Below are 14,344 nucleotides of genomic sequence, written 5' to 3' on the forward strand. Positions count from 1 at the left end.
GTTATTCTGCTGCATTACCTGCAGGAAGGTCCGTGCTAGGAAGAGCCACTTTTGGGACCCCAGAATCTTCTCTGTTCTTCAAGCCCAAACTTTTGCAGTAAATTTTTGCCTATCATTTTTAGATAGCAGCATTTCCTAAATTCCTGCTTCCAAGTAATTTATTTATGTGAGATTCTGAAGGTCTCCATGAGTGAGGTTCAATAAATCTCTGTTTTAGAACCCTCACAATTTTTCTACTAAAATAAAACAGTTTAGTAAATTGACAAGTCCTTAGTACTAATCAATTACTACAGATATACAATTAAAAGCAATTTTTAAATGAATAAAAATTCTTAAGTGTACTTGGGACTTTCCTCATTGATCTTCTTCTTTTATTCAATCACCGCTTTATTTTTCTCTGTTTCTCTACTCCATTTTATTATTGTTCTTTATTTTAAAGGTAATAAAACCATTAGAGAAAAATTAAGATAAAGAAAACATGACCCATGATTCTGTCATTGGTACCCTTTTGGTTTATTTCCTTCAGGGCTTTTTCATTTTCTTTTTTCCCTCTGAACATTATGATAAATATAATGTTTGTGCTTCTTAAACTTAATATATTGCACACATTTTAATCTCTTCGTGTCTCCATAACCTTCTTTCCAAAGGGTGCCTAATACTGAAAAGAGTATAGGCATTAAGCTGTGATTATTAATTATTGAGGAAAGGAACTCTCCTTTATTATACCCAGCTACTGGTGGGTATTCAATTACCATTCGCTGAATTGAATTGAAATTCCTTGCCCATTCTAACTTTGTAATATTTTAAACATTCTTCCAACATCTTTATGGTTATAGCTTTTCACATATTTTTATTTAAGATAGAGTCTGACAAGTGGGGTCACTGGTCATGTGGTATGACCGTGTTTATAGCTCAATATGTGTTGCCAAATTGCTTTCTTTCTGGAAGGGCTGTATCGATTTACGCCGCTCTCCGGCAATGCATGAGGTCACCAACCTCACTGCCCCCTTGTCAGCTCTCATGCAATAGGAGGGGGTACAGCATCTCATTGTGATTTTAGTGTGAATGTTTCCTCATTTGTGTATTTACTAATTGCATTTTCTCATTTGTGAATTTGCTTACTTTGCGTTAGCAATTTGAATGAAGTCTATCTAGAGCGAAGATAGTCATTTATACTTACTGCAAGTATTGGCCTCATTTGGGTCTTTTTATTTTCCATTTAGTTGTAGGAGTTTTTGGAACAGCTTTACTCTCAGTTGAAGAGAAAACTATTAGCCTTCTTCTGAGAGTCCCTTGAGCTCGGAAGATTTGCAACCTAGTGAAAATGCTCCTGTCCCTTTGCTTTAGTTGCTGGCATTAATTGACCAAAAGGGAGACAACTTATTCTTAACTGCTGTCAGCTAATCCAGGAAACACTTGAAATTACCTCGTCCTACAAGGCAGTAGTGCTTGGATGGTCAAAAACAGAATAAAGTACCAAAGGCTGCCCGTTGTTACTATCCCTTTCCAACTAGGAAATTTGCCTCCATTTGATCAAACCCTCCTGCCCAACTTCTTGTCCCTGAAGCAGGTGTTTGACATATGTCTTCACAAATATTTGCAGATTTCTCTCTTCTTCCAAACCTGCTTCTCATGGAGTAGCCATGTGGCCCCCACTTCTCCACGAGAAATTGAGTCTAAACAGAACAAAAACAGTTGCCACTATCAAAGGTAGTGATTCCTAGAATTGGGTATCCTTGTTCATTCTCAGCATCGTGCAAATCATATCTTTTGTTCTTTTCCTAAACCTCTGCCACTTTCTGACCCCCAACTCCATAGTTTATTCTAGTAAACTACACCTGTTTTTTCTAACAAAATACACCAATTGGTGTAGTTCACCAATTTTTAACTTTAGTTTTCCCTTAGGGGAGGAAAGAAAGACTAATTCAACTTCTAAAACTTTTTTTTTTTTTCAGAAATTTCTGCCTTAATCCTATTCCCTCACATTTTACTCCTAGACTCTAACTGAAACATCTTTTCTTTCTGAGGAAACCTCTGTGAACTGCAAGACACTGAAAACAGGATCTGTATTTGTCGTTTCAAAATTAATTAAATAGAAGTGATATCTTCCAAAGCATCAGAACTCAGATATACATTTGTACTAAAGGTAATTGGTTAACACAAAGTTGCACAGAAACAAATTCCATACCTATACGGGGGGTGTATGTGTTTTATTTAACAAAACATAGGGAGAAATTATTAAATCAGAGGTCAGGAGATGGGTCCTAGTTCCAGTTGGCCAATTATCAGCTAAATGGCCTTGAGTGTGTCATTTAACTTCTTTGAGGCTCAATTTCCTTACCCACAAAACTGGACTTTCAAGCTTTAGGGTTGTCTTTAGCGAAACAACTCAGTTTTCAAGTGAAAAATAAAAAAATAAAACAGACACTTGTAGAATTCTTCCGGTTGAAGTAATAGCAGGAGGCCTAGGGTCCCATCCTCTTAACCACCCCAATCTTCTGTTTCTCAGGGCTTCAGAGGCTGCTCCAAGGAACCCTAAGATTACCCATTATCATGATGTCTTAATTCATGTTTGGAACGACCAAGTTCTCCTCTAGCTCTGAAATGCTGTACTTTCCAGTGGTTAAAATTCAGATCATGCTAGGATTGGATTGGGTATTTGCAGGGTGGTGAGACCCGGGCATTTGGGGGTATCCAGGAATAGAGAAGTGATGCCTCTGTCTGCCGTCTACACAAGCGCATCGATGTGTCATGAAATTTTTTTAGTAGGAATAACACAAGTGCTTTCTGTGCACCGTGAACTGTAAGGCAGATCATCCTATATTACCTCCTTTAATCCTCTCCATCAACTTCATCTGAAACTACTCACCCCACCCCACTCCAAACACAGTAGTCCAGCTCAGGTCATAGGGCCCTTTCTCTTATTTTAGGTTCCAACGTATATGTCACATTCTAAGAGAAGTCTTCTTTGGCCATCCTAACTAAAGATATCCTGGACATCGTATCTTGTTTGATTCACAACATTTATTACTACCTGCATAAGTATTTAATCAGCTTATTAGTTTGTTATATTTATTTTTACTTGTATAGTTTCTGACTCTCTCCACATACTCTGAAATGGGGACCCCATGGAGAATAAAGATGTTGTCTATTTTGTTCATCACCAAATCCTCAACACCGAGAAAAGTGCCTTGCCCACAGTAGATGCCTTGTAAGTATCGGGTGAATGAATAAATGAACAAGAGAGGTACTTATTGTAATCTCTGTTGCACAGATGAGGAAACTGAGGCTTAGAGAGGTTTAATTACCAGCTGTAAATCATATAACTGGTAAATGATAGAACCTTCATTCAAAGTCAAGTTTGACCTAAAATCAACTGGCCTCTCTTGGTGGAACCATTTTCAACACTAATCAATGCCCATATCTGCCTGGTGGAATGCTAATAAGATAATGATTACAATGATAATGAAAATTATGATACCCATAATTGCATACCGAATGTGTGTTCCTGGGGCTTCTCCTTGATCACCTACAGAGCACGCATCACCTTAGCTAGCAGCACATTCATCACTGGGTCATCTAATTTTTGAAAAGTGTTCTCTCGAGCCAAAAATCTACCTTCATGAGTCTTCCACTCACTGATCCTACTTTATCCCTCCGTAACAAAACAGAACAAATCCTTTCTGGCTGCCAGATAGGAGAGGAGGTGAGCAGCAGCAGGGTGGACTCTGTCTGGATTTCCTGAGTTTCTTGCCGGTGTGCAAGTACCTGGTAAGCCAAACATTCCCAAGTGGTCAATTTACAAGGCAGTTTACCTGCCTTGGGTACTTTAATGAGTAGTAGTGTTGTTGTTTCATCTTAATTAACGGTGATATTCTTTTCCTTCACCAGTAGATCCGTGCATTCTTGTTAAGGAAATTGGGTCCTCACCCCCTGGCTTTGAGTGATCAGTTTTGCTTTTGCAGACTGCCTTCATATGAAAGCCATCTTCGTACAATATTCACTTTCCCCTCTAACTTGGGTGTGATGAAGGCCGACAAGAAGTCTGGTAAACCCTCTGAGCTCCTTGAAACCAAGGCCCAGTAAAAACTTGTTTAATTCAGTTCTTTTGTGGTCTCTGGCTTTAGCCTTTGGCCTTTGAGTGCATTTTCATCCAAGTTCCACTGTGGTCTCTGTGGTCTCCGCTGGTGGCAGCTGGTTCCCAAGGATATTACCTGTGTTTGAATCTAACATGGCTCATAACTTTTATCTAGATCAGTTGCTTTGGTCTGTTCCACCTGAAGAAACAGAGAAAAATGTGATAATAACAGCTAGTATGTAGTAAGCTCTGTGAGCCAAGAGCTGTTTTAAACCCTTTACTTATATTATCACATTTAACTGACAATAACATGTCCTGGGAAAATAGCACAGGCCTCATGAGTGCTTCACATTCATTACTTAATTTCATCTTTAATTTCCATGTCCTGCCTTACAGTATTCTATCTTCCTCAGTGATATGATGGATTAAATGCATAGTCCATGGAAAGAGCTTAGAACAGTGCCTAGCATAGAGTTAGCACTCACGAAATGTTAGCCATTGAGGCTCCTGGGTGGCTCAGTCAGTTAAGCATCCAACTTCAGCTCAGGTCATGACCTCACAGTTCATGGGTTTGAGCCCCGCGTCAGGCTCTGTGCTGACAGCTCAGAGCCTGGAGCCTGCTTCAGATTCTGTGTCTCCTTCTCTGCCCCTCCCCCACTCGCACTCTGTCTCAAAAATAAAATTTAAAAAAAACACAAAAAAAGAAATGTTAGCTATTATTATTACCATATTTCTTTCTTTAAAATTTTTTTAACATTTATTTATTTATTTATTTTTGAGAGACCAAGAGAGACAGAGCATGAGCAGGGGAGGGGCAAAGAGAGGGAGACACAGAATCTGAAACAGGCTCCCGACTCTGAGGTGTCAACACAGAGCCCGATGTGGGGCTCGAACCCACGAACATGAGATCATGACCTGAACCAAAGTCAGATGCTCAACCAACTGAGCCACCCAGGCACCCTTGTCATATTTCTTTCTGAAAGCTGAATAGATTCAGTATTGTTGGATCTAGACTCACAGTAGAGCATGCATTTTTCTGGCTTAAATCAACATACTGTAGTACAGTAGACAGGATGATAAGGTCCAAGTGGTAACATGCTACAGGATAAGAGACCTGTGATCAGGCATGAGCTCTGCCACTGAATAGATTGAACACCCAGCAAGTTCCTGGGCTCCTAAGACCCTCAGTTTCCTCATCCATACATGAGACGTGTGAACCTAATGATCTCTAAGACCCTTTGCCCTTCTAAGTCCTCCCCACATATTTCTTTGTCAAAATGTGGGACTTATCTTTCTTACCATGAGGTTTGTGTCTGTACCATCTCCACCCACCCATCACGTTAAAAACCCAAATCACTATAATGGAAAATGATTCGGGAAATGCCTAGCAAGGAAGACGAGAAAAGCCCCCTCCAGGACCTCTCCTGTCTGCTCCCCAGCACTGTCGCTGGTATGCAAAGCCAACCATACCCGAGTGGCTTAGGGGGGAAAGCACAGCATGAAATACACTACTGGTAGGATTTGGTTTTTTTTTTTTGTTTTTCAAATGGGTCTCTTAGTTTTCTGCTGCATGGAAGGTGGCGTGTCATGGTAAGAAAAGTGCTGACCCAGGAGCCAAGAGCTTTTGAGCTTAACTCCAGCTCCAGCTCTGCCACTGTCTGGTCCTCGGGCAAATGACTTACCTTCCTTGAGCCTTAGTTGTTTTAATTGTCACAAAGGAATTGTTCAAGATCTTCCGATTCTAAAACTCTCTGCTACTAAGTTCTTTATGTGAGAACAATGCTCTGATGAAATCCTATGGACAGAAAAGCATTTTTTTCACTTCTTTCTCTTTTCTTTGCCAAGCGTAATGAGAGTTGGTGTGGAAAAAAAAAAGTGCTGTGAAAAGGTTCATTCAGCCTTTTCTTAATAGATCGAGTGGTTGGTATTTCTGCTGGCTTCTGAAATACATTACAAATCACAATCTGGAAAAAGTTCCAAAGCAGCTCCAAGCTTTCCTGCTGAATTTGGATACATCTTTAGGTCTTACTCTGCAGCTCATCCTTAACAACTGACAAAATATTTACTTTGCTCGGTACAGAAAAGGGTAACATTTTCCAAAATATTAAACTAGGTTGGATTCAGAACACAGACAATGAGGCAAAAAGTTGGACCTCTTTTCCAAGCCATGTCGTTGAATCATTTTCCAGAGTGCCATGAGAAACAGGGCCTTAGTGGATGTTTATGCTCCACGGTAATTCTGAAAAAGACAGAAGCCAGCCAGCCCCTGTCTAGCATGCCCACTGGTGTGTAGAACACAGGTTCTCAAAGTGTGGTCCCCGGACCAGGAGCATCACCATTGCTAGGGAACTGCTTAAATATACAAACTCTCACAACCTATCCCAGAACGATGGAATCAGAACATCCTGAGAGGTGGCCCGGCAATCTGTGTTGTAATGAGTCCTCCAGTAAAGAAGTCCAAGTAAATCTCACACTGGTAAAAGTTTGAGAACCACTGGTGTAGGGCCATGAAGGCTACAGGAACTTCTTACCTTTGAATGGAAAGTGTGAAACAATGGCAAGACTAGTAGCTTTTTCTCATAAATAATTTTTTTTCTAACATAAATAAGTTGGTATGTAAGTTTGAAACTTGAGCATATTGTTTTTCAAAATGCTGTCCCCCTCCATCCCCCAGCTTCCTCTACCCTGCCCCCTAATCCCGCCCTCACCTACGTGCTCATGGCAATGGTGTCTGAGTTATTTGGCCATTGTTTAGGACAGTAAAAATGCACTGCAATTTGTTTTAACATACTTGCACATAGCTGGTGGTTCTGATCAGAACTAGTTGTACTTTTAAAAAATTTTCACTTGAGATCTCTCCTAGGGGAAAATAAGGAGACAAAAATGAATGCCTATAATTTATAATTTTGTTATATTAATTAGTCTTATCATTAACAAAATAACTATTTTTATAAATAAATTGTGATTTTTAATTTTTTTTAAGTGTATTTATTTTTTTTTTTTTTGAAAGAGAGAGAAGCAGAGAGACGGGGAGAGAGAGAATCACACTCAGGCTCCACAATCAGCACAGAGCCTGAAACAGGGTTTGATCCCATGATCTGGGATCATGACCTGAGCCAAAATTAAGAGTCGGACATTTAACCAACTGAGCCACCCAGCCGCCCCAATAAACTGTGATTTTTTTAAATACAGGAAATTACTCTAGTTGCCAGCTTTAATTAAGAAATAGACTACCATTTAAATGACTATATTGTGTCTATCCAAAATTGCAAATAATTCCTGAGAGGAATGAAGATAATCCTCACAAACACCTCCTCATGCCACTCCAAAATGTCTCACACCTGCCCACTCATGTGTGTGACCGGCCCAGCCACTGCAGGCATCTGAGCTGTGACCTTTGTCCTGCAGTCTCAAGCTTGGCCACGACATTCAGCCCCAGCGTCCCCCATCTGTCGATTTGGAAGGCTCACAAACCTGTAACTACAGTGATTTCACTCCCAGGTTCCAGCCAGTATTCCAGCTACTTCTATATCTTTCCAGCACCTTAGAGACCTGACAAGAGATCACACATGCAAACCAGAACCCGTCAACATGTACCCTAACCTGATTCTCTCTGACATTCCTTTTCTGATAATGAATGTCCCCCTCTCTGCCCTCTACCATCTGCCATAATTTGGGGACAGGAGAGCAGATATAGTAGAAATCATACCTGTTTTGGAACTCTATAGATCTGGATTCAAATCCAGGCTCTTCCACCTACTGGCCACACGCCATGAGGCGACTCCTCAGATGTTCAGCGTCTTCAGGTGCACACTGGAAGATGGCAAACGGGAGGAAGCAAAGATGAAAAGTATATAAAAACAGGATGGTGTACCGCATTGTCCGAACCAGAACACATGGAGAATGAAAGGAGCCATTGTTAATAATTATCTCACGATCAAAGAAAACAATAGAAAAGAGAAAAAAGAAAAGAAGGCATAAACAGATTGTGGCAAGAAAAGGACATTTGTTTATCCTATATATCTAGTGTTCTGAGTAACAGGTAGTATGTCCTCAATAAATACTAGTTCCCTTTGCCTTTCTTCCTGCCATTCCAATGTTTGCCTTCAGTGTTTTCTGAATCTACCTTTTGTTTTCATTCCTCCTGTCCCCAAAGCTGTCCTCAATCCCTGTCACTTGGAGGATAGTAATGTTCTCTTGGTTGAGCTCCTCGCCTTCCATTTCTCCCCTCTAATATATCCTGTGGGCTCATGTCAGTTAATCTTCCGAAACTACATCTCTTAAACCATTCTCTGCCTCAAGACCCTTTAATGACTTCCCATTGTCCACTTAATAAAGTTCGAACTCTCTAGCTTGGCATTTAAAGTCTTCTTTTTGGGGTTCAATCTATTTTTCCAGACTTAATTCCAAGCGTTGCCCTTTATCTATAGCAAGTTCTTAACAAACTCCACGATTTCCTCACTGCCATGTCTTCCCTCGTGCCTTTGCTTATACGCTCTCGCTCAACTGTTGCATCCTTCTTTTCTGTCTCCACTGTTGAAATCCACTTTTCTTTCATGCTGACATGTGACATCTTCCACAAAGCCCTCCCCAATCTGCCCGGGGAGAAGCTCTCCCTTTGCCCCTTGAATCTACTAACGATGTTGCTTGCATATCCTACAGCACAAGATGTTCTCTGTTGTGTATTATAATCAGGTTTATGTTTCACACATCCCGCAAGGAGGACATACACCTGCTTTATGCTTCTGCCTCAGATACTTCGCACATAAGAGGAGCTCAGTAAGTGTTTACTGAATGAATAAATGACTGAATGAAAGTCACTCTTGCCCTGCCAATAACTAAATACTGTTATGGCTTCCTCAATCAGCCATAAGTTCCCAAACATATATGGCAATGATTCTCATCTATTTTGCTTCTTTGCAGAAGTACGAGATTAAACCATCAAGTCAGTGATAGTAAATTTCTAAAACTATACATAACTTTCCCCTGAATCTTCACATTGATGCGATTAGCCTGATTTGCCCCAAAGGACAAGATAATTTAACAATTTTTTTTTAAAAAAATTGTTGGTCAAAGAAGCAAATTTGACACATGCCTACAGTGAAAATCAGACATCCAGAAAATACTTACAGTCCGCTGTCTTGACTGCCTCTCTCCAAACTCCAAAATGTGTGCAACAAATTTGTCTCACTTTTTCCTTGCTTCTGTCCCTATTTGAGTTGCAATTTGTGTGTATTCTAGGGTAATGTGGCTCTCCTATCTCTTTTGGTATATTTGTGTGTGTCACTGTTTTATAGTCAATGAGACATACAGATTCTTTTAAGAGAACATCTGTGGTTAAAGTGCTCAGAATGTTTTTAAGAGAAAGCTCCTTGTTTGCAAAGAGATCATTTGGAATGGTGGTAACAGAGGAACTCAGTCATAATTTTCTGACTTCTGTTTTGGTATTTATGCACTTGTTTGACTTACAAATGTGCTCTGGGACAGTGAAAAAAGTCACACCTGTGCAATCTTGCCTTAAAATGACAGTTCTCAAGCTCGTTCTCTGTAACTTTTTAATTCAGGAGATCATTTCCTTTACATTAAATAATTGCTCAAATAATTCTGCCAACTGCTGTGAATATTTTTACCTAAGACTTTTATCTCAGTGTGAGTTTTCAAAAATGAAAATATACACCGTTAACTTTCATTGAATTTGAAACACTTAGGCCTCAGAATTTGCATATGAAAATTATGTAGAAACTACTTAACTTAGGTGACCATTAAAAAATTAATGGAATTACAGAAGGGCAGTTATTTCACAAGTTCTCAAGGAACTTGGGATGTCAGGACAAGCCACCAAGCATCCTATTTCCATAAATAACCTAGCCTAAAGAAGGATAATTAACTGTCTGAATTTCTGTCACTGAGTTACAACTCTTGAGCAAAGACTTCTCAGCAGTAGGGAGGTTGTCCCAGAAGGCAAGAATCTTACCTATAGCCAGTTGGTCAGCCTGTCAATAAATGCTTACTCACTGCCTGCTGTATACTAGGCACTGAGCTAAGTGGGGCTGGGTACAGTGATGACCGCTGCAGGTGCTGTGTGTGTGGGAGGCACATTACTCCATGTCTAGTGCATTGTGGGGGGGGGGGGGGGGGGCGAGGAAATGTTGTGGATGCCGGACTGAGAGAGTATATGGAGAGGCAGAAGCATCACACAGCCATAGGCCACCAGGAAGGAGGGAACAGCTGAGGAGCAGCAAAGAGAAGCTAAGCAGCCTCTGTGGGGACCTGAACCTCCTTTACTTACATGGACTCAGGGGACTGAGGGAAGCTTAAAACCAATAAAGAAGTGATTGTCACCAAAGTGATGGGTGTGGCCTGGAGAATAGGGAAACCAAGGTAACCTTCCTCTGCCTCTTCATGTAGGTGTGGAGCTAGCTAGCTTTTGAAAAATGTGTTCTTTCCACTTTCAAGATGTCAATTGTAAAACGCCAACTCACTTTCAATTTCAGGGTTCAATCCTTATTCCTGGGAAAAGGCAAAAGTTACTTTTGTGGCCACATGAGACATTGCTTTGATGTGTGCCTGGCCAAGATGTGCTTGGCAGTGTTGGGTCTCACCAGCACCATGGTAGAAACCCAGATTGGGGGCCAATAGGAGGAACTGTGATGTTCCCAGCCAGAAGAAGCAGAGTATGGCCCTCGGTGGGTCCTGTGCCTCCAGCGGAGGGAAGGCTTGGCTCCAGGAGTGCCTTTGGACCTGGTGATAAGGCGCTATGAAGAGAGCAGCTCTGTTTCCTGCAATTTGAACAAAGCACATAAAACTTTTTGTGCTTACATTTGAAGACCTTTGCCTGCAAAAAGGAATTAGTCTGAAGAGACTCACGTTATAACTGTGGTGCTGACATCAGCTCATTGTGTAACTGAGTTCCCCTAGCTTCGCCTCCTGGCTTCTCCTTCTGTGAAAGCAGTATTCTACAGCTAATATTGCCCAAGTCAGGAGTCCCAGCAAAGCCTTCACACAACCCCGTTGTCAATTCTCTTCCATTGTCTCTGGAGCTCTCTCACAAACCAATAAATGTAGCTTGCTCAGAATTGGGGGGAAAAGAGACATTTTATCACGTAATATTCATTTTCACATTGCAATGTAATGCTTTAAAATCCACCAGAACATATAGATGATCATTAAAACTACAACTCCTGCATTACAGGGAGATCGTAGCATGTTATTGATGATGTCTCTCACATGAGTTTCGCCAGCGTGACATTGCCAACTTACCATTCTTATTTCAGCAGATAACACTGTCTCCACAAACCACCCTCCACAAAAAAATGATCAGGCCAATGCCATTTAATTGTTTTTTTCTTGATTCTAATAATTTTATGATTCGGGCGCTTCTGGTATTTGGACTTTCAGAAACATGATCTTTGACCACAGCCAAGAAAGTATTTTGCTGGTTTATATGGCACTGTTTCATGTGCAATCTGCTTCATTCAGAGGTAGGAGATGACATTACATCAGACTCCACATGACACTTCATGATCTTAGTGTCTCTTTTACTTAAAGGTAATTAAAAATGTGGTTCCAAGTTCACATGAACTTCTCTTGACTTACTATTGACTGGAGTTGCCATCTCATCACCTTCCTTCCTTTCTTTCAGATTAGGAGCTTGGCTTCTAGAAGTCTAAAATGTCAACCTCATTATGTCACTTCCAAGTTTAAAATCCTTTAATGGATTCCTAATGTCCATTGCAGTTTCCCAGTGGGTAGTATTGATATTCCTAGTGGGGGACAAAATGATTTTATGAGCATACTGGCGAATGTTCTTACTACTTATGTATTTATTTTACTATTTATTAAGAAAAATATGTATGTTGAAAGATAAACTGAATCATATTAAAATATTAAGAATTTCTGTGAGCAAAGGTCAACTTGAACTGGGCAACGCCAAACCAGAAGTGGTTAGGAGCGTTCTACAAACAGGAACTAAGGGCAGTACTTTAGCAGAGAAGACACAGAAGCAAATCAAGGAGATTATTTGATGGGCTATAGCTCAAGGAGTTGCTTTATTTGGGAAAGTCTCTTTAATTGTCTATGATTGCTTGTCTTCAGGTTTCAATTTCTTAATCTTGAGGCATTTATAGACTTGAGTTTTGGTTTGCTTCTATAAGCTGATAAGGCATTAGAACCGACTCAATCTAATGGCCTCCTTGTTTAATTAATTTAATGTATATTAAAGTAAAGCTATAATATACAACATATTCCATCTTAATTATTATATGTTAGGAATATATTACACATTAATAAGAATAGTATACTATCATGTTATTGTGTTTTAGTAATAGTATATATATATCAAACCATTGATGTTACTACTTTGGATGAAAAGTAAAGTAAGTGAGTCAATATGGAATCCATTTTAAAAATACTGAGGAAATAATAGTCCGGGTTGCTCTTGGATGTGGCAAAGCTCATAAAGATTGTAGGGACTGGCTAAAATTTGAAGAATGTTGGCCGACTGGACACAGTTTGACTCCAACACATCTCTGGCTTTGTGTCTTAACATCCTTTATTTCAGCCACTCAGAACTATTTGTTGCTTCTTGAATATGGAGTTAACTGTCAGACCTCCCATTATTGAGTTCTAATGTTGCATGACTTTGGGAAAGTCACTTAAACTCTTTGGGCCTTAGTTTCCTCATCTGAAAAAGGAATATAAATAAGTGGCCTGCCCCTGATAAAGGTTTTTGAAAAAGGAACTGGAAATGCTAGTACTTTGTAAACTGCGATGTTGTACAAATAGAAGGGATTATATTATCTTTATTTCTCTCCCAGTGCATTGCAAGTGCTCATTAAATATGTGTTAGGGGATAAATGAGTGAATCCCACTGATGTTCAAGTTTGAAGTGACCTTTATTTAATTAATCAAGCATTCATAGGATGGCAGTGCTTCCTGCAGAAATAATGGAGAAAGCATTTTCACCTTCAAGGAGTCAATCTAAGGAGACTAATACCTAAAAAGGTGACTACAATATACGTGTTATGTGAATGTTTTTATAATGGAGATATGAGGAGCATGAATTCAACTAGGCAAGCTTCTCCAGGAGATATGATGCTGCGCTGAGTCTTAATAGGATGGGGAGTAGCTATCTGGGTAGATTAAGTGAGGAAGGACCTCTTGCGGAGGGAGCTTGGGCATAACCGTGGACCAGTGCTGCCTGATGGAAACATCACGTAAACCACAAATGTGAACCATATTAAACAAAAATTCAAAGCAGCAGGTGAAATCTACTGTAATAGTATACTTTATTTAATTCAACAAATCCTATTATCATTTAAAAGGTAACCAGTATTTATGGGGCACCTGGGTGCCTCAGTCGATTAAGCATCCAACTGTTGATTTTGGCTCAGATCATGGACTCACAGTTCATGAGTTCAAGCCCTGCATTGGACTCTGAGCTGAGCAGAGCCTGGTTGGGATTTTCTTTCTTCCCCTCTCTCTGCCCCTACCCTCCCCCCTCTCAAAATCAATAAATAAACTTAAAAAAATTCACTCATAATTTTAAAAAATAATAAAAGTTAACCAATATTTTTAAATTATTAGTGAGATATTTGTGCTAAGTCTTTGAAATTTGGTGTTTATTTACACCCGTAGCATGGGTTAATTTGAACTAATCGTATTCTAAACAATCAGTAGCCATCTGTGTCTGGTGGCTAGTGTATTTGACAGCACAGGCACAAATGACAGAGGAAAAGTCTGGAACACTAAATAAACTGAGTTCTTTGATATGCCTGTAGCATAGGCTGTATGTGAATGACTGGTAGGAGATTAAAGAGATGTAGTCAGACACTAGACCACGAAGGCCTTAGATGCCAAGTTAGGGGAGTCTCAGTTTAATCATGAAGGCATTCAGGAGCCTTTGACGCCTTTGAGAGATTTTATGTAGATCACATTTGAGGTCTTGAAAGATTATGCTGACAACTGTATGAAGGATTGATTGGGGAGTCTCAGTGCAAAGAACATTGGCGATGTTTCTCAATCTGTTGTGGTTCTCTGCGATTAATGAAACTTTCATATAAACTCAATTAGTGAACAGCTGTTGTCAATTTTTAGCGTTTTATCAGTTTGTATCATTCAGGGAGCCTTTATGAAAATTTTAAAGGTACGGTGGGAGAGGAACAAAGAATATCAGTTTGCAACGGAGAAAATGTTGGGTGTGGACACCATTCGGCTTAGGCTGAGCAGCTCCTGGTGAGGAACTCTTTGGTCAAATAGACCTTGTCC

At 40.0% G+C, this 14,344-nt stretch overlaps 1 protein-coding gene and 1 non-coding gene across 11 annotated transcripts in view; one reads left to right on the forward strand and one right to left on the reverse strand.

The window, feature by feature from the left end:
• The window catches only part of AIG1 (androgen induced 1), a 244,814-nt gene that overhangs the window by 130,983 nt on the left and 99,487 nt on the right, over window positions 1-14,344 (forward strand). The gene's annotated exons all lie outside the window — the stretch shown is intronic.
• On the reverse strand, window positions 4,952-5,035 carry TRNAQ-UUG (transfer RNA glutamine (anticodon UUG)). Its single transcript has one exon. It is a non-coding gene; the product is annotated as a tRNA-Gln (tRNA).

The sequence above is a fragment of the Panthera onca genome, chromosome B2, assembly GCF_046562875.1.
Source record: "Panthera onca isolate mPanOnc1 chromosome B2, mPanOnc1 haplotype 2, whole genome shotgun sequence".
Classification (NCBI taxonomy): Eukaryota; Metazoa; Chordata; class Mammalia; order Carnivora; family Felidae; genus Panthera; species Panthera onca.